The 21373-nt window shown below is 35.2% G+C and overlaps 1 long non-coding RNA gene across 1 annotated transcript in view; it reads left to right on the top strand.

The window, feature by feature from the left end:
• The window catches only part of LOC110255494, a 242522-nt gene extending 227790 nt beyond the window's left edge, over positions 1-14732 (top strand). Inside the window, exon 3 of the long non-coding RNA XR_002335881.1 lies at positions 12710-14732. This is a non-coding gene — a long non-coding RNA (uncharacterized LOC110255494). The remainder of the gene's footprint in view (positions 1-12709) is intronic.

The raw sequence follows: 21373 nt of genomic DNA, 5'->3' as shown, positions 1-21373 counted from the left end.
CATGTCACATAAAGCAGAAGAACCTAATGCTAATCAATATAGTTTTCAAGATTTCTAATTGTCCCAACTTAATTTTCAAAGTTCATTTTATTTCCTATGATAATCACCATTTCTATCCTCCATGCAGAGTATTTTTGGCTTAGATTTCTCAATCAGTTGCTGTTTAGAGATTTCTCAGAGCTAAATACTGGTTTGGAGGCCCCACCAAATTGCAAAGCCCCAATAGATGTGTATGTGATTACTGTTTGTCTCTGATTTTTTAAGCATCCCTCAGCCATATTCCATAAAATGCCCAAGTTCTCGAAGCCAAAAAAACCTCATCCATTATCTTGGAAACGAGGAATGCTTATGAGCAGGTCATCTATTTAGCAGAATTTGTCTTTAGAATGCATTTCTTTTTTTTTTTTTTTCTGGATTTAACCCTCATTTGATACATCTCACTGGGATTTGCCACTGTGTGGAAATATCATGACTCTGTATTATTAGTTTAGGAAGGGTTGAGAGTTTTGGTCCACCTTATAAGAGATGTGTCCCAAAATATTATGGTGTAGGTACCTTCCTATCATCACAGATGTGGGATAGAAATCGATTATGTGTATGCAATTTTTTATAGTTTACAAAATCTTTGCCATCAGTTATCTCATTGAAGCCTCACAAAATCTAGCGACTGTTTATATGTTGCAGAGGAAAGAATTGAGACTCAGGAGACTTCCTCAAAGAAATTGGAAGTGATTGAATTCAATACAGGTGTTTTTGATTCCAAGTCTCATGATTTCCTCTCTTTAATTTTTCCTTGAACTGTTATCCAGCTATATTTGAACTTCAACAGACATGTTGAAAGAGAATTGATAAAATTTTGCATTTGAACATCAACAGGAAATTATTAATCCCCAAATTTATGTTGACTGCTTTAATCATGAGTATGGGCTATGTTATGTGGCAATAAGTAACTGACCCAATATTTCAGTGGCTTAAAGTCATAAACATTTACTTATTTACTGCCCACAGTCACATCTAGAACAGTTAAGCCAGACAACTCTGATCATTAAGTCAGCCAGAGACACAGGTTGATTCAGGCCTTATCTTGATTCTTAATTCCACAGTCATGGAGGCAAGGAAAAGAGAGTCAGAGTGCTCCATACTGGAAATTAGATGTTTCCTCCTGAAAGTGACTGTCAGCCTTTATGCTCACATTTTCTGAGCCAATACAAGTCACATGGCCACAGGGAAGGGTTTTGGTTTTCTAGGGGTGCTGTAACAAAGTACCACAAATTCAATGGCTTAAAAAACAAACATTGGAGTTCCCATTGTGGCTCAGTGGTAACAAACTTGACTAGTATCCATTAGGATGTGTGTTCAATCCCTGGCTTTGCTCAGTGAGTTAAAGGATCCAGCATTGCCGTGAGCTGTGGTGTAGGTCGCAGATGCAGCTTGGATCTGGCATTGATGTGGCTGTGGCTGTGGCTTAGGCTGGCAGCTACAGCTCTGATTTGACCCCTAGCCTGGGAACTTCCATATGTTGCAGGTGTGGCCCTAAAAAGACAAACAAACAAACACTTATTCTCTCACAGTTTAGGAGACCAGAGTCTGCAATGTGGACAGGGGCACATTCCCCTTGAAGGCTTAACAGAGGCTCCTTCCTTGCTTTTCCACAGGTTTTAGTTGCCCCACGTATTTCTTGGCTGTGTCTGTATCCAGTTCAGCCAAAACCTAAGTTTAGCCAAAAGCCCAATATCTATGTATGTCTTCTCAGGGTGCACTCCATTTCGTCTAAGTATCTTTTCCTCTTGTCATTAGACTTAAGGTCCAACTGGATAACCCAGGATAATCTCATCTCAAGGTCTTTCATTTAATTGCATCTGCAGAAAACACTTTTTATAAATAAGATTACCTTCACAGGGTCTAGGGTTGGGACATGGGTGGTCACCATTCATTTACCACACTAGGCATGTATCCCCATGCCCCATTTTAAATATTGTTAAAGATAATTATGGCAATAGAAAAACTTCCCAGAAGACTGAGTAAGGAGATATGGAAAACTGTGGTCAAGGAAGATACATCTAGGGAATGGAAACAGGGCAAGCCTACAGCCCACTTCCAGAGTAGGGCACCCTTGAAATATTTGTTTGGAGAGATTTCAGAATTGCTAAGGATCAGAGACAGTTGTCTCACATTGTGTTGCTCTGAATGGAAACATTTATTTATTGTGACCCTGTTGTATTTCTTCAAAATGGGTATGGGGGAACTGATAATTTTTATGTTCATAGGTCTACAGATTTAGGGGAGTCAGATTTGTGTTCAATAAGGAGACTAGTGTGAATCACCCCTAATGCAGAAATTACTATATGCTACCGAGAAACCAAACATTGTGTGCCTGTGCCTTGACTCTCTTGTATTTTGGGATGTCTTTCCTTAGAAAAATGTAGGAATTTCTATTAGATTCTGCAAGGAAATGGAAATAATTAGGGGACCAGAAGGGAATACTGTGATAGACATTAAGTATTTTACAGCTGTCTTTATTGCACATAGTAGAAATGTTCTCCTTCACCCACTTGAAGTTATGCATGACCATGTTTTGTATGGCTAATGAAATGTGAATAGAATTGCCATGCGAGAGTTTCAAGAATTCTTTAAGTGCCATATATCTTCCTTCTTTCATAGCCACTGAGTCTAATCAAAATGTCTCAAGCAATTGAGTTACATGTTAATATATTGAAACACTCTTAAATATTTATGATCTTTATTTTTCATTAGTAAATATACTTTTGTTTGCAAGGAAATTCTATCTTGTATACATTACTGTCTAACCAAAATTTTTGACTTTCATTCATTTTTTTATCATTGATGAGCACAGAGGCAAAATAGATATTATAAAAGGCTCTAATGGAAATCTAATTATGTCTATCTAACTGTTCCTCAAAAGTAAGCTTATGGAAAAGAAAACTTTTGGTATGGTAGGCAACACAAAGCCCAAACATATTCATGACAACATCATTGATTAAATACCATGCAGGGCCAAATTATGGCACCATATATAGTTTTCCTATGTATATCAAAGGATTTTTTGGTGGATATGTGTCACTAATGTCTGCATATCTCTTCATGAAGTAGTCAAGTGGGACTAGAAAAATATTTAAATTGTAGAGTTGTGGAGTTCATGTTAGCAAAAGCAACTCAAATTTTCCATGATGGCTTATGATTTAATTAAATAATATTTTAAAAATAACTATAATGGGTATGTTGTTTTAAAGCTAAAATAACCTCATCTTTATAAAATAGGTAAGCTCTTCCTGGATTTTGCTTTTGAGCCAACTTAAGATGGTCAATTAACAGTTTATCATCAGCATCTATGAATAGTCTAAGCATTTCATCTGATCAGTGTCAGACACACTCTATTTCTTTCCTTTCGCTTAACTAGAGACACAGGCAGAGTATTAGTCTCACTCAGTTTCTGAGCCACCAAAGAGATAAAAGCTAACAGAGTACCTTCAATATCCTCAGTGATATGGTTACCATGTTATGAGGTAGATGTCATTATCTTCATTTTGTCTTTGAGGTGGATTGCCCAATGTCTGTAGCCAAGCAATGACAGAGCTAACATTTTAATTCTAGTCAGTCTGATTTTAAAACCCAAGTTCATTCCAAATCTACCAAGTGACCCCATTTTCCCAGTGGATAAATTCTCAGATTATACTTTCTTCCATAATCTTGGCATTTATCATGTTAGTATGAACCCTAAATACTCACTTATACTTGAGTTTCACATCTGCGCTTTTGTAAAGCTCATATAAATTGGCTTCTATTTGGATGACTGATTGCACCCTAATCACCCTTTTGGAATTAAGAGGCTTAACATTTTTCCAGTCTTCCCTAAGTAAGACCTACCCATTTAGTCCTAGACCCTCTGTATGTGGGATGTAGGCAGGATTCTAATGTGGCCCCTGAGATTACTGCCTCCCTGGTCTCCATTCCCATGGTGTAAAAGGGATCTTTGAAAATGATGGAATAATGATTTATGTTATATCACACAGCAAAAGTGATTTTGAAGAGTTAAAGTTCTTAGTTGGTATTGAGTTCTTCACAATAAGGATTATACTGGATGAGTCTGACCTAATCATATGAGCCCTTAAAAGAAGTCAGCAGTCTGAAACTAGAAACACTCACCTGCTAGCTTCGAAGATGGAAAATACCCTGTGGTTGACACTGCCATGTGTCAGGGATTGGTGGGCATCCTCTGGGAGCTGGAGACCTCACTCCTACTACCCCAAGGAGCTGAAACCTGCTAACAACCCGAATGTGCTTAGAGGTGGGTCACCAGATCCAAAAGGGGAACATAGACCAGCTGATGCTTGGATTTCAGATTTGTGAGACCCTGAGCAGAGAATCCAGTTATGCCAAACCATACTTCTACCTAGATCATAATTAGGTATTTTAAGTTGCTAAATTTGTGATAATTTATTATGTAGCATGGTACTTTCTGTGCTTCCTAGAGTTTGGCTTTTGCTCCAAATAAATGAGATACCCTAAAACAATGATACTGTCACTCATCTAGTCCTAATACAATGTACAATTACAGCTTAGAATTCCTATCTAGCAAGTTATAATGCACTATAATACTGTAACTGGGCCATGATAAACTTAAACAGGCCATGTCCCTTTGAGGAATGGCTTTGTATTCTGCCGTTTTTCATTAACGTCAGCTTTGGCATGATATTAAAACTCTCTGATTTCTGGCTTCTTCTTTCCCAGTAGTTATTGATGAGATTATTGACTATTTAGGAGCCAAGCCAGGAGGGGTTTTGTCAAACATATTGCTAAATGGATTAAAATTTCCAGCATTTTAAAAGAGGTTAATGAAGCTGCCCCTTTAAGTTGGTTTTTGCCATCAGGGAGATTTCTAATAACATATTCCTTTAAGTAGAAAAAAATGATGGTTATAGATTATGTGAATTCAGTTACATTAACTGAGGACTGTATATTTTCTAACATTTTCTTTGCTATTATTTAGAGTGATGTTTAGGTTTCACTGAGTTTTGTACCTCTGATTAAATAGATATTTCTCCATTTGATTTTACTGTATTTACTTCTAAATATTGCCTTTCAGAATTGTGGCTCCATTCAAATATATATATATATATATATATATATATATATATATATAAATCCTCTCAATTTGTTCTTTAAAATATGCATAGTTTTTGAATTCCTGTAAACTCATCTGTTCTGTGCACCTCTGTATATCATGTCAATAGTGGAAAAGTTCATCCTGAGAACAGGAATGATGAACAGGACACCACAGTAGGGAAATTTAAAATAAAAGAAAAACATATTTATTGGCATGAGCTGTAAGAGGGAGAAAGATGTATACAATAGAGAAGACTTTCTGCCAACTCCTCAGTTTTAACTCCCAACTGCCCTCATCCAAAATGGGAAGAATTCCTCCCTATTTGATGTAAATTCCTTTGCACTAGAAGAATCTGCATTGGACACAAGGGAAGAGATAGGCATGCTTTCAAGAATCCAGAGGTTAGCAGGAAATCAAGAAAGACAAATGACAACCAAAGAGTAGAGTAATTTTGTGTCTTAGAAACCTGTGAAATAAATCCAGAACAAGGAAGGGTGCTTGAAAACCTAGGGCCATCAAGCCCAGGATGAATTTGATTTAAATTAAAACTACATGTCTCTTCAATTTTCAAAATGTGAATCTTGCTTTGTAACCAACAACAAACAACACAGTGGAAATCTGGCAGCTTAGCCGCTAAACTGGAGTTTGGCCCTGACTTCGATTTAATCTGTAGCCTTGAGTAAGTCACTAAACTGTCAAAGCCGTTGGATTGCAGATGTTAGATGACTGAAATAATATTTACCTAACTCCAAGGAGCACTTTGAGGATTTCATAAATTCTTCCTTGCAAAGTGTCTTTTTCTTTTTAAGACCTATAAGTGAAAAATACTGAGAGATAGAAAGGAGTATTATCATTTTCCTTCTAATTGATTGATTACAAAATGTAGTATTATGCTAGTTTTTACCAGTAAGAACTGAGTCAAAATCTAAAACCGATTATGTCTGAAATTTTTCCCTTTTTTCCTTGATAAATTTCCCAGGATAGATGTACAATATATCTTAAATACATGGCAAGAAAAGAGGAAAGACAATTTTATCTTACTATATTCAGTAGACAGGCATTGGTCTCAAGGTAATGGATAGTCGTTATCTCAAATATTTGAGATTAAAACCACACTTAGTAAAAAAAAAAAAAAAGTTATATTCCCTTGTGGGTTAGTGCACTATATCTTTAATTGAAGAATGAGTTGGACATCTCACTTTAGAAGTCCTCTGTAGTTTTCCTATTTAATATCTTCTTAGCTATTCTCTCTCACATGAATGTATGTATATATACAGGGCTTATGCATTAGTGGCTATTTTATTTATTTATTTTTTTTGGTGTGTGTGTGTGTTTTTAGGGCTGCACCCATGGCATATGGGGATTACTAGGCTAGGGGTCAAATGGGAGCTATACCACCAGCCTAAACCACAGCCACAGCAACGTGGGATCCGAGCTGCATCTGCGACCTACAACACAGCTCAAAGCAACGCTGGATCCTTAACCCATTGAGTGAGGCTAGGTATTGAACCCGCGACCTCATGGTTACTAGTTGGGTTCATAAACCTCTGAGCCACAATGGGAACTCCTAGCGGCTATTTTATATCATTGGTGTTGTACATATTACTACAACTGTTATTTTAAAATCACACTAGCATCAAGATTTTTCATTTTCAAGGTTGGTTTTATTTCCATATAGAAACTCAGACTGAAACTCTAGATTCCAGATCAGAGCGCCAAGCTTATCTGTGTAGATGTGGGATGGCCAGTGGCATGTATGGGATGAGGAGTCTGGGCTGGCTGGGTCAAGGAGCTCAGAGAGAGAATGGGAAAGATGAGACAAGAGAGAAATTTTAGGTTTGTGTCTAGAAGATTCTTAAGAACTCAGATACACTGTTACATGAACACACACATTGTCATCTGTGACAATAGAGTTTGGCTTTTCACCTTTTCAGCATTCTCTCATTTCAAGTAGACACCTCTCACTATTTCTCCTTGTTTCATGTGAGTGCAGTGTAGACTACTGCAGTAGCTGATGCTTTTATATTTATTTTATTTTATTTTATTTTATTTTCTTAGCCAGCATCTATTAACCATACTTATGACATTAGCTACAAATTTCCATTTGAAGTTCCATTATCTTGTTCAGTCTCAGTCCATGGATATCTGCTGACAGTATTCTTGATACAAAGGATGGCACATAACTTAAGCCTTATTATCTTTTGGAACATCGATTACATTAATAATAGATAAAGCCCAGGCCAGTCAAACCCAAAGACAGTAAATTGAGACTTTTATTTGGATTAAGAGAAATGGACACATTCTTTAGTACAGAACTGAAAGAATATATTTTAGAGCTGCTGCTGCTTCCATCTTGACAAATTTAAGAAAATAGAGTTGAAAGGAATATAAGAGATTAGGAGGGAAACACAGTTCTGATCATATAATTTATATAAATATTCTTGATAGAGCTGTGCTTGAAACTAATTCTATTCACTATGCTATTTAGGAATATGAGTGTGATGGGAAGAATAGCACTTCATCAAGATGTCCAGGTCTTTGTACTTGGAACTGATAAATTTGTTAGGTTACACAGCAAAGGGAAATTATAATTGCCTATAAGAATAAGGCTGCTAATCAGCTGACTTTAAAACAAAGACATTATTGTGGGTTATCTGGTGGGCCTCATGTAATTGCAAGAGTCTTTAACAGTAGAAGAGGGAGGCAGAAGTAGAGAGTCAGAGGCAAATGTGACTTTGGAAGAATGATCAAAACACGGTAACATTTTTGGCTTTGAAGATGGAGAAATGGGGCCATAACCTAAGAAATGTGGGCAGCCTTTAGAAGCTGGAGAGGTCAAGATAACAGGTTCATTCCTAGAGTCTCCAGAAAGGAATGTAGCCTGATTAACAACTTGATTTTAGCCTAGTGAGATCCATGGCCAATAACTAACCACAGAACTGTAGGATAATAAATTTGTACTTGTTTAAGGCACAGAGTTAGTAGAAATCTGTTAAAGTAGCAATAGAAACTACAATAGAACACAAATGCCCTGCCCATCCCACCCCCACTTTTTTTGAGGCAGATTTATTGGGAAATGATTTCCTCTCTAGGCAACATAGATACTAGCCACACTTACTATATCCTCCCCTCCCTCTGACCTGTGCATTTGGATTTTCATTTACATCACCCATAAAATAGTCATTTATTAGTCTACCATAACCACTTTATCTAATGTAGTCATTCTCATCAAATTTTCTCTTTATTTTTCTTTATAGCCTTACAAAAACTCAGTCATTTTATATTACACTTTTTTTTCTATCCTTTATCCTCTGCTATGGGATATATACTTTTTTTTTTCTTTTTTTATAATTTATTTATATATTTTTTTCTACTGTACAGCAAGGTGGCACAGTTACACATACATGTATATGTTCTTTTTTCTCACATTAAGTGTTCCATCATAAGTGACTAGAAAGAGTTCCCAGTGCTACACAGCAGGATCCCATTGCTAATCCATCCCAAAAGCAACATTCTGTGTCTGTTTACCCCAAGCTCCCAGTCCCTTCCACTCCCTCCCCTTCCCCCTTGGCAACCACAAGTCTATTCTCCAAGTCCATGATTTTCTTTTCTTTGGGAAGTTTCCTTTGCGTCGTATGTGAGATTCCAGATATAAGTGATGTCATATGGTATTTGTCTTTCTCTTTCTGAATACCTCACTCAGGATGAGAGTCTCTAGTTCCATCTATGTTGCTACAAATGGCATTATTTTGTTCTTTTTTATGGCTAAGTAGTATTCTATTCTATATATATACCACATCTTCCTAATTCAACCATTTATCAGTCGACATTTGGGTTGATTCCATTTCTTGGCTATTGTGAATAGTGCTGCAATGAACATGCAGGTGCATGTGTCTTTTTTAAGTAGATTTCTGTCTGGATATATGCCCAAGACTGGCCCATTTTTCAGTTGCGTTGTTGGCTTTTTTGCTGTTGAGTTGTATAAATTGTTTGTATATTTTCAAGATTAGGCCCTTGTCAAGTGTATCATTTGACACTGTTTTCTCCCATTCTGTAAGTTGTCTTTAAGTTTTCTTTCTTTTAGTTTTTTAATTTTAATTTTAATTTTAATTTATTTTTTTCCACTGTACAGCATGGGTACCAAGGTATACCTACATGTATACATAATTTTCCTCCCATTGTTGTGTTGTAGTGTAAGTATCTAGATACAGTTCTCGATGCTACACAGCAGGATCTCATTGTAAATCCATTCCAAGAGCGATAGTTTGCATTTGTTATCCCCAAGCTCCCAATCCTTCCCACTCCCTCCCTATCTCCCAGGGCAACCACAAGTCTATTCTTCAAGTCTATTATTTTCTTTTCTGTGGAAATGTTCATTTGTGCCGTATATTAGATTCCAGTTATTAGTAATATCATATGGTATTTGTCTTTGTTTTTCTGACTTACTTCACTCAGTATGAGAGTCTCTAGTTCCATCCATGTTGCTGAAAATGGCATTATGTCATTATTTTTATAGCTGAGTAGTATTCCATTGTTTATATATACCATATCTTCCTAATACAATAGTCTGTCAATGGACATTTGTGTTGAAAATGCTCAACATCCCTGATTATTAGAGAAATGCAAATCAAAACTACCATGAGATACCACCTCACAACAGTAAGAATGGCCATCATTAGTAAGTCCACAAATAACAAGTGCTGGAGGGGTTGGGGAGAAAAGGGACCCCTCCTGCAGTGCTGGTGGGAATGTAAGCTGGTACAACCACTATGGAGAAGAGCATGGAGGTACCCTAGAAATCTATCCATAGAACTAACATATGACCCAGCAGTCCTACTCTTGGGCATATATCCGGACAAAACTGTCCTTAAAAAAGACACATGCACCCAAATATTCATTGCAGCACTATTCACAATTGTCTTTTTTGTTTTCTTTTTGGTTTCCTTTGCTGCACAAAAGCTTGTCAATTTGATTAGGGCCCACTTAGTTTATTTTTGCTCTTATTTCTGTTGCTTTGGGAGACTGACCTGAGAAAATATTTGTAAGGTTGATGTCAGAGAATATTTTCCTATGTTCTCTTCCAGGAGTTTGATGGTGGCTTGCCTTATATTTAAGTCTTTAAGCCATTTTGAGTTTATTTTCATGCATGGTGTGAGGGTGTGTTCTAGTTTCATTGCTTTGCATGCAGCTGTCCAGGTTTCCCAGCAGCACTTGCTGAAAAGACTGTCTTTTTCCCATTTTATGTTCTTGCCTCCTTTGTCAAAGACTAATTGGCCATCAGTGTCTGGGTTTATTTCTGGGTTCTCTATTCTGTTCCATTGGTCTATATGTCTGTTTTGGTACCATTCCACACTGTCTTGATGATAGTGGCTTTGTAATATTGCCTGAAGTCTGGGAGAGTTATACTTCCTGCTTAGTTTTCATTCTTCAGAATTGCTTTGGCAATTCTGGCTCTTTTGTGATTCCATATAAATTTTTGGATTGTTTGTTCTAGTTCTGTGAAAAATGTCATGGATAATTTGATAGGGATTGCATTGACTCAGTAGATTGCTTTGGGTAGTATAGCCATTTTTACAATATTAATTTTTCCAGTCTAGGAGCATGAAATATCTTTCCATTTCTTTACGTCTTCTTTAATTTCCTTGATTAATGTTTTATAGTTCTTAGCATATAAGTCCTTTACATCCTTGGTTGGGTGTATTCCCAGATATTTGATTTTTTGGGGTACAATTTTAAAAGATATTGTATTTCCATATTCCTTTTCTAGTATTTCATTGTTAGTATACAGAAATGAAACTGATTTCTGAATGTTAATCTCATATCCTGCTTTTGCTGAACTTGTTGATCAGTTCAAGCAGTTTTTGAGTTGAGTCCTTAGCGTTTTCTATATGTGTTATCATGTCATCTACATACAGTGACAGTTTTATCTCTTCTATTCCTATTTGGATGCTTTTTATTTCTTTTGTTTGTCTGATTTCTGAGGCTAGGACTTCCAATACTATGTTGAATAACAGTGGTGAGAGTGGGCATCCTTGTCTTGTTCCAGATTTTAGTGGGAAGGCTTTCAGCTTTTCTCCATTGAGTATTATATTTGCTGTGGGTTTGTCATAAATGGCTTTGATTATGTTAAGGAATGTTCCCTCTATACCATAAGAGAATACTATCAACAATTGTATGCCACAAATGGACATCTTTCTAGAGATATGCAGCCTGCCAAAACTGAATCAAGAAGAAATAGATCAGTTGAACAGACTGATCACTAGAAATGAAATTGAATATGCCATAAAAACATTCCCTACAAATAAAAGTCCAGGACCAGATGGCTTCACAGGAGAATTCTACCAAACATACAAAGAAGAACTTATACCCATCCTCTTTAAACTTTTTCAGGAGACATTTCCTAAAGACATTCTATGATGCCACCATCACCCTAACTCCAAACCAGACAAAGATACCACCAAAAAAGAAAACTATTGACCAATACCTTTGATGAAATTTAGATGCAAAAATTCCCACCCCCACTTTTTTTTTCAAAAGTTGGTTTGGGTCATTTTCATTCACTTGCAGCAAAGTGATTTAATTGGTTGAGGTGAGAAAACACATAAAAAGCTTAAAAATGATTTACATAGACTCAGGTCTTTGTGACATGGTTGAAGAACTATATAAATATCTATAATTTAGCACTTTTGTCACCAGATTAAAAAACTTGAAAAAAATTAAGAAAAAAAAACTTATTTGTAGGATGGACTCATTCTTTGGAAATTTTGTATTGAACATGCTTATGTCCAGAGAAATATAGTGAGCTATTAGGTAATTTTTTATTGTTATCTATTTTACGTTACTCTTTTATTTGTAGAAACAGAGAGAGAGAATTTATATCTACAAAATTTCATTTTTAAAGATGATGCATTTTATAAGAATCCTATATTGTTAGGTATGTCATTAGTGGTAAGCACAGGGCTAATAGTTTTAAATGGACGTAATCAAGAAATTTAATTTAAATGAGTTTTCTATACCAAATCTAGAAAAAGTTGTACCAATATAGAACAATATAGGGGAATTCAGTATTGCATTTCATGAATTATTACTATGAATCATCTACTTTATGTATTACTTATAAAACTGTATTGTTCATGAAATGTGGTTAATCAGCCTCTTATGTCCTAGGAAAAACCAAACAAATGTTACCCTGTGTAAAAATGATGGAGCCACCTCACTTAAAAATATCAGCCATATAGTTTTTTAACTGTTTTCCAAATCATAATGTGTCTGAGAGTGTTAGTGGGTTATAGAAACCCAACAAACGCTTTTTATTCAGCTGCGGCTTGATGCCTTGGAGGAGCTCTGCAGTTGAATCAAGTAATTTTGGTTGAAAGGTGTATGTCTTCCTTTCTTTTTAAAAGCTGCATGATTTATGTATATATGCTGGTATTCACAACAGCAGTCATGCAAATTAATAATCATGAATTAATTTAAACTTTATATGTATACATAAAATAACATTATCTATGATAGCAATTTCATAGTTGTGACTAAAAACAAAAGTGAATATAATATGTGAAAACAAATTTTTGTTGTGGACAGAAAACCAGGCTTAAAGCCAGATTGGACAAATCCAAGTATACTTTGCAATCCTAACCCAGAAGACCACCAAGAAAGTTATGTGACTATCTTGAAGCCTTCAACCCTATGAGCCATGGAGGAAAGCATTGAGAAAATAATTATTCCAGAAGGCTTATCTGGCTTCATTTTGACCTATTGATAAGAGAAGCAAAGAAACCATGGAAAAACTAAAGGTCCAGGCAAGTCTCCAGTTTCTGAATAAGTCCTTGGGTACATCTATTTATTCTCTGTAATTGGATAACACAATCCTTATTGAAGTGTTAAGAGTTGACAATTTAATATTCTAAAAGCAGAACTAGATTAAGAAGAAGAACCTGGGTTCATTTCCAACTGAATATATTTATCTAATTTTTTCGAAAGTTTACCTCTGCTACTTGGCTTTTATGGAAGACCTAAATTAGCACAGGCTGCCCTCCTTGTCCATGAGTTCCACATTTGCAGATTCAATGAAGCACAGATAGAAAATATTTGAAAAAAAAACAAGTTCCAGCAAATTCCAAAAAGCAAAATTTGAATTGGCTGTGTGGCAACTATTTACATAGTTTTTATGTTGTATTAGGTATAATAAATAATCTAAAGAGAATTTAAAGTGTGAGGGAGGATGCATATAGGATATATTTCAAACACCATAGCATTTTATATAATGGACCTGACCATTCATGGATTTTGGTATTGGGGAGGTTGGTCCTGAAACCAATTGCCAATGGATACTAGGAACGACTGTACTTGTTTTCACTAATTAGAAGAAATATGAAGAGGATATGCACTTTTACAAAAAAGAAAAAAGCGAAAAGCAAAAATAGTGTTCAGAATTTGTTTTGCAGAGAGTGGGGCCATTATAGAGGCAGCACATACCCTGGGCAATAAGAATGGCACCGCCACGCTCCTTCCCCAGAACTCTTCAGCATCTTAGCTCCAAGCAGCCATAGCTTTGAACTGCATCTGTGGGAATCTGTGCTTTATCTTAATTTATTTTGTGCATTTGTTGGCTCAAAATATTTTGTGTATCCTAAGGTAAATGCTCCTTTGTTTTAAGCCATTTCAGCTTACAAAACGTTTCCCAAGAATGCTCTATTTTCGAATAGCATGGGAAGACTGTTCTTAAATTAAGCATTAAGTCATGGGAATACTTAAGTGAAGAAATATTGTTTTTTTCCACCCCAAAAAGAGAAGTAACCCCACATAATGTTATGAAATGATAGGTTTCCAGCATAACATATTGAAAACACTCAGAACATTTTATTATGATTATACCTTCTGAGGATAGTTTCTATTAATAAAAAATTTTGAGCAACTTAGCTAATGAAATTATTTATGATCAAATCTTTGCTCCATTATGGGTTCTTCAGGCATATATATTTGAGCAGGATAAGTCTTCAAGGGCTATCTGCACAGATAAGGGAAATCTCACTTGACTGCACAAAGAAATGCTCTTTGTATGCATAAGAACAGTAATGTTTCTTTGCGTCCCTGCAAATGTCCTGTAATGTCTGTTATGCAGTTGCAGACATTTGCTGCTCTGGGCACTTAAAAAAGAATTCAAATATAAAAACCATCATAAGGAGAGAAATGCTATTTTACTGCTTAAGTAAACTTAACAGTATGCTGAATCAATTCTCTTTTTGGAAGCCATTCTGGTATAATTGTGTTGCCCTGGATTTGGTATATATTGGCATATTGCAATCCTGGCTTTGCATTAGAAAAAAAATGTGAATGTTTACTGATTTCAGCATTCCTTTTTGTGTAAAGATGAGTGAAGCAATTATCTTTGGCTCTATCCAAGTTAAAAAAAAAAAAAGAGGTGTTCCATTTTCCATTTATCATGATAAACAGATCATATGAGTAATACAAAACTAGGAATAAATATGAGAGAAAAAACATTCTCTGGGAGCCACCAGTACTTACTAAATTTTTGTAAGAGAAAAAAAGTCAAGGAAACAATTTGCTGTAATAAAAATAATAATAAACATTTACTAAATATGAAATTTCCCTAATCATTTGTTTCCTTTTCATCCTTATTGTGTTGCCCTAATTTTTATATTTTATATTTTCTCTCCTAGATTTTTGGTCTCCCTCCCAATGCAGCTAGAATATTCTAACTGAAACATAATTCAAACATAATTTCCCTGCTAATTTTTTGTTGATGGATCTCTAATGTCAAAATTTATTACTTGACCCTCACTGGTAGTTTTACCACTTGTTACTCCTTCTTTTATGATTTAGTAATACAGATTTTATTCAGTTGAATACACATTGTGACATGCTTTGTGGCCTTATTCATTTCTTCTGCCTAAGTGGTTTGCCTTTGTATTTTTCAACTGGACAATTTTAATTTATCCTTTATTGAGCTGGCTTCACTGGAACTGATTTAACTTTATTATTCTGCTGAGTCAAATGCTTTTATGCTCCCTTAGCACCCCCTCCCTTACATATCTCTAGCTTAGCATTTGTAAATGTATTTATTGTCCCTCTTTTTCTTTAGACTCTGAATTCCCTGAGACCATTTTTGCATACTTAACAGTTAGTATAATATCTAACATATAATTGACCCATAATAAACGTTAGAATGAATTAAATTCATAGAGTATGGTGCATTATTAGTTAAATGATTCTCATGCAAATACTTAAGATAGTCATGACAGATATTATTATTCACATTTTACATATGAGGAAACAGAGACAAAAAGAATTTGGCTCCAAACCACATATTGAGTAAAAGGAGATGCTAAGACTAAAATTCAGGTCTTCTGATAGCAGATATACATTCTCTTTCTGTTATACTTTACTGCTCTCTAGAATATGTATACCAACAAATTAAAGTTCTGGTCTCAAGTTTTAAACCAAATTCTCTATGTGGCATTAGGCACGTCATGTGAGTTCATTTGGTTTCAGTTTCCTTCTTTGTAAAATTTGAGTACTCAACTAGATTCTAGAGACCTTCCCTTTTGTTTTATGGTCTACTGATGCCAAAATAAACAGTTTATTTTTACATAGGACTACATCCCTCGACATTTACCGACATTTACACTTCTACCTTGTCTTTCCCATAATGTTAACTTTTTTTGGATTTATGTTTTTGCTCAAATTCAAATGATTTCTTTGTATTAGTTATTGGGATGTGGAGAGAGTCAATTCAGTATCTCTACTCTTACTTCCCTTGGGTTTGGGCCAATGAGGTATAAGGCAAGAAATAACAGGTGGAGAAAGAAAACATTATTATTGAAACAGGCTCAGCTGGAAGATGTAATTTAGTGTGACTCTGAAAAAGAGTCCTGTTTCTTAATTTAGACCTTGGGATAACTTAAAACGATAGACTTGCATGCTCTAAGTAATAAGCACTGACTGCCTATTGATGGATATAGGATGACCACTGGGATAGTTAGGACAATCGCTGGTTTGCCTCTCTAGGCCTAAGATTCTCACCTCTGTTAAGCAGATGAGCCTGAGTATGGCCTCATGATGTAATGCAGGTGCAAAAATAAGCAAGTCAAGTTGCACAAAAGAGAGACACAGAAATGAACAAGTGTTTTTTGAGACTCAAATGCTTTAAATTTACTACTATCTGAACAAAGTCACATGGCCAAGCCCAAAATAATATGGAAAGATTTAGCTACAGAGAGGCATGAAGATATAGAGCTATTAATGAGCTATACATGAGGAGAAATAAGGGGCAGGGAAACAGCTCAGAAGTATTTAAAGAATAATTATCATGAAAATGAAAACTCTAGGATAGGAAGTTCCCATTGTGGCTCAGCTGTAACGAGCCCAGCTAGTATCCATGAGGATGCGGGTTTGATCTCTGGCCTAGCTCATTGGGTTAAAGGATCTGGCTTTGTGGTGAGCTGTGGTGTAGGTTGCAGATAAGGCTCAGATCATGTGTTGCTGTGGCTGTGGCTGGCCGCTATGGCTCCAATTTGACCCCTAGCCAGGGAACTTCCATATGATGCAAGTGCAGCCCTAAAAAGCAAAAAAAAAAAAAAAAAAAAAAAAAAGAAGAGTAGGAAAAGGATTGTTTTTGATGTACATATAGATTAGAAGAGCCTCATACCAAGCATCTGGTTTGGGCATTGTCTTAAGGAAGGGCAAATTCATGAATTTATCAAGTTTAGGGTCCAGAGAGTTTTTCATGGAATATATATGATGTTTTCAAAGACTCTGCTGAATCCCTAAAACCTGCTTGAAATCCCAAAGCAGACCAGGTATGAGACTGGAATCATCTTAGTTAAATTCAACACCTATTAGGAAAACTAACAAAAAATTCCCACAGCCATGTCTTTTATGTTAAGAAGTAGAGACTCTATATAAAATTATACATAAACGCAGTTAAGCGTACAGAAATGGCTGAGTAAGCTCTTATCAGACAAAGCCACTAGCAGATAATAACCGTAAAATGTGGAGCTATTTTAATATTATGGTTATTTTAAGCTAGCTAGTTAGTTACTTAAAGGCAATGGAAAGTGAACCTATACACACATACAACAGAACCTATACACACATCATTAGGTTGAGTGAACAAATCTTTTACGAAAGAGTATATACTCAATGATTCCCTTCTTCAGGTCTTTGAGAAAAGGAAAAAAAAAAAAGCTAATCTCTGGTGGAAAACAATTAGAAGAGTTTTTACCCCTCTAGGAGAGTTTAGATTTACTGGGAAGAGACATGAGGGGACTTCCTATCATGGAAGACAATGCTCTTTATCTCAAAGGAGTTTGAGTTTAGTAAGTACATGTATTTGCCAAAATATATCAAATGATACCTTTACCATTCTTGAATTTCATTTATGTAAATTTTGCCAAAAAATAAATCAGAAACAAATATTGAACTCTGGCTAATACTGTGATGAAATATATAGGCTGAAGTGAATTGATGCCCAGAACTTTGAAATAAAGCAAGAATAATGGATTAGTAAAATAATTGATAGATAGATATATAATAAAGCAAGTGTAGTAAAATGTTTATTATAAAATCTAGGTAATATGTATATAGGTGTGCTGTGGAAAATTACTTCTACTTTTCTGCAGTATATTTAAAATATTTATAATAAACCTGTAGAAAATGGAAAACATACATATATATAATGTAAACTATATGCACATGCACACACATATACACACAATATTATTATATAAATGTAAAAGATTCGACCATGGAACATCAGGTGGCAGTTTAAAATTAAATTCAACTTGTGCTTCATTGCCTCTTTCTCCTATTTGCTAATGCAGTTTCTGATCGCCACAAAAAGAATTGCTGCTCAAGTGTTCATGGGAGTTCCATGCTTTGTAGATGTGTGGTTGCCTCTGACATCTGTTGGACTATCTTGACCTCATCTCCAGATCCAGGATAAACTTTACATTATTACCTTCACCTCACAGCAGTGGGCAGTTGATCTAAGAAGTTCCAATTAGAATCAACCTCAATAGTTTTGCTAAATAGATGTAGAAGAAATATTCTCACTCACTCAAATGAGGATCAAGATGAATGAACCTCTTCCTTCCATGAACAGAACCACCTAAGAACATAACTGTCTTGGAAAGTAGAGCAGAGGGGAAAAGAGTCGAAGGAACTGGCATTGTAGTCCTGAAAACACAGTAGCCTCTGAATCAAAGTAACTTAAAACCAACATTATCTCTGCCTGTTATACTTACATAAATTTTTATCATCATTTTAAGGTATTTCAAACTATAATTTTAAGGAGTCTTCAACCAAGGCATACTGCTATTACCCAAGTATATGCCTTGTCTATATTCAAAAAATATTCTGTCATCTAAAAAGCAACATATTCTTTTGTAGATTCTCATCTTTTGATGATTTGCCTTTCTGCACTGTGTCCCCTGGGAGTTATTCAGCACACTCTGCTGAACAGAGGTGATATTTATACCTGGCATTTTTATTCCATGTGCATGGTCACCCCCTCTTCCAAGTTCTGCTTGTCTTACTTACCTGTTGTTTACTTCTTTGGCTATTCCAGGGTACCAGAGGTGCCAAATATGCTAAAAAATTTAGTGTCTCATAGGGGAAAATATATTTCTCCTCTCTAGTATTTTAGAGCAGTTATTTGTGCTCCTGGATTTCATAGAGATTTTACTGAAGCAGATTATAATTTTAACTCCCAGCAGCATATCTATTTAGGACTCAGGCATGAGTGTATAGGTTTTGGATCTTTAAAAATGACAAACACATAATTAAATTATTTACAAAATCCTTTATCTTTCCACTTCAGGAGTTTTGATATTCATTGGAGCTTGTCATAATTGACTGTCTTCCCTTTGGTTATTTTGGAAAACAGTCTTTAATCAGTTATGCAGATAATATTCTCATGCTACTGGTTAGACATATATATCCTGATATGGCCAAAACAAAGTCAATTGCTTTAACCCAGATCCTTAGCACATAAAGAGAGTTTTATAGTATCTGGTCATATATTTAGGTCTTCAGTCCATTTTGTGTTTATTTTTGTATATGATTTAAAGAGTGTTCTAATTTCATTCTTTTACATGTAGCTGTCCAGTTTTCCCAAAACCACTTATTGAAGGGACTGTCTTTTCTTCACCATATATTCCTGCCTCCTTTAACATAGATCAGTTGACCATAGGTTTGTGGGCTTAATTCTGGGCTTACTATTCAGTTCTACTGATCTATATTTCTGGTTTTGTGCCAGTACCATACTTTTTTGATGACTGTAGCTTTGAAGTATTGTCTGAAGTCAGGGATCCCGATTCCTCTAGTTCCATTTTTCTTTCTCAGTATTCCCAGACACCTATTCTGGGTCTTCGGTATTTCCAAATAAACATTAAAATATTTTGCTCTAGTTTTGGGAAAAATGCCATTGGTAATTTGATAGGGATTGCATCAAATCTGTAGATTGCCTTGAATAGTATAGTCATTTTGACAATATTGATTCTTCTAACCCAAGAGCATAATATGTCTTTCATCTGTTGTATCATCTTTTATTTCTTTCATCAGCATCTTATAGAGTACAAGTCTTTTGTCTAAGAGGTAGGTTTATTCCTAGGCATTTTATTATTTTTGATGGGATGGTAAATGGGATTTTTTCCCCTCATTTCTCTTTCTCATCTTTCATTGTTAGTATGTAGAAATGTAGTCAGTGTCTGTGTATTGGTTTTAGACCCTACAACTTTAACAAAAGTCATTGATGAGCTCTAACAGTTTACTAGTAGTATCTTTAGGATTTTAGGATTTTCTAGTTATAGTGTCATGTCATCTGCAGTGATAGTTTTACTTCTTCCTTTCCAATTTGGATTCCTTTAATTTCTTTTTCTTCTCTGATTGCCATGGCTAGGACTTCCAAAACTATGTTGAGTATAGTGGCAAGAGTGGATATCCTTGTCTTGTTCCTGATCTTAGTGGGAATTCTTTCAACTTTTCACCTTTGATAATGATATTATCTGTGCGTTTGCCATATATAGCTTTTATTATGTTGAGGTGTGTTCCCTCTAGGCCCATTATCCCCACTTTCTGGAGGTTTTTTTTTTTTTAATCAGAAATAGGTGTTGGATTTTGTCAAAAACTTTTTCTGCATCTACTGAGAGGATTATATGATTTTCATTCTTCAGTTTTTTAACATGGTATATCACAATGACTGGTATGCAGATATTGAAAAATCCTTGCATTCCTGGGATAAATCCTGCTTGATAATGGTGTATGATCTTCTTAATGTATTGATGGATTCAGTTTGTTAGTATTTTGTTGAGAACTTTGTGTCTGTGTTCATCAATGATATCAACCTGTAATTTTCTTTTTTTGTGTGTGGTATCTTTGTCTGGTTTTGGTGTCAGGGTGATGGTGGCTTCATCAAATGAATTTGGGAGTGTTCCTTCCTCTGCAATTTTTTGGAATAGTTTCATAAGGATAGATGTTAGCGCTTTTCTAAATTTTTGATAGAATTCACCTGTGAAACCATCTGGCCCTGGACTTTTGTTTGTTGGAAGTATTAAAATTACAGTTTCAATTTCAGACTTGTGATTGGCCCATTCATCTTTTCTGATTCTTCTTGGTTTAAGCTCAAAAGATTGTACTTTTCTAAAAATTTGCCCATTTTTTCTAATTTGTCCATTTTATTGGCATATAGTTTTTTATAGTAGTCTCTTATGATCCTTTGTATTTCTGTGATGTCCATTGTAACTTCTCCTTTCTCATTTCTAATTTTATTGGTTTGAGTCCTCTCTCTTTTTTTCTTGATGAATATGGCTGAATTTTATGAATTTTGTTGATCTGTTCAAAGAACAAACTTTTAGTTTCATTGAGATTTTCTGAGGTTTTCTTTATTCCTATTGCATTTATTTCTGCTGTGATCTTTATGATTTATTTCCTTCTGCTAAATATGGGCTTTGTCTGTTCTGTCTCTAGTTTGCTTTAGGTATAAATTTAGGTTGTATATTTAACATTTTTCTTGTTTCCTGAAGTAGACTTGTATTGCTATGAACTTACTCTTAGGGCTGCTTTCGTTCCATCTCATAGATTTTGGATTGTTATGTCTTTGATGTCAGTTGATTATAGGTATTTTTTAATTTCCTCTTTGATTTTTTCATTGAGCCATTGGTTGTTCAATAGTATTTTGTATAGTCTCCACTTTTTTTTTTTTTGCAGCTTTTTTCTTGTTTTACT

Source organism: Sus scrofa, chromosome 9, assembly GCF_000003025.6.
Source record: "Sus scrofa isolate TJ Tabasco breed Duroc chromosome 9, Sscrofa11.1, whole genome shotgun sequence".
Classification (NCBI taxonomy): domain Eukaryota; kingdom Metazoa; phylum Chordata; class Mammalia; order Artiodactyla; family Suidae; genus Sus; species Sus scrofa.
This window is presented reverse-complemented; position numbering and strand designations above follow the sequence as displayed.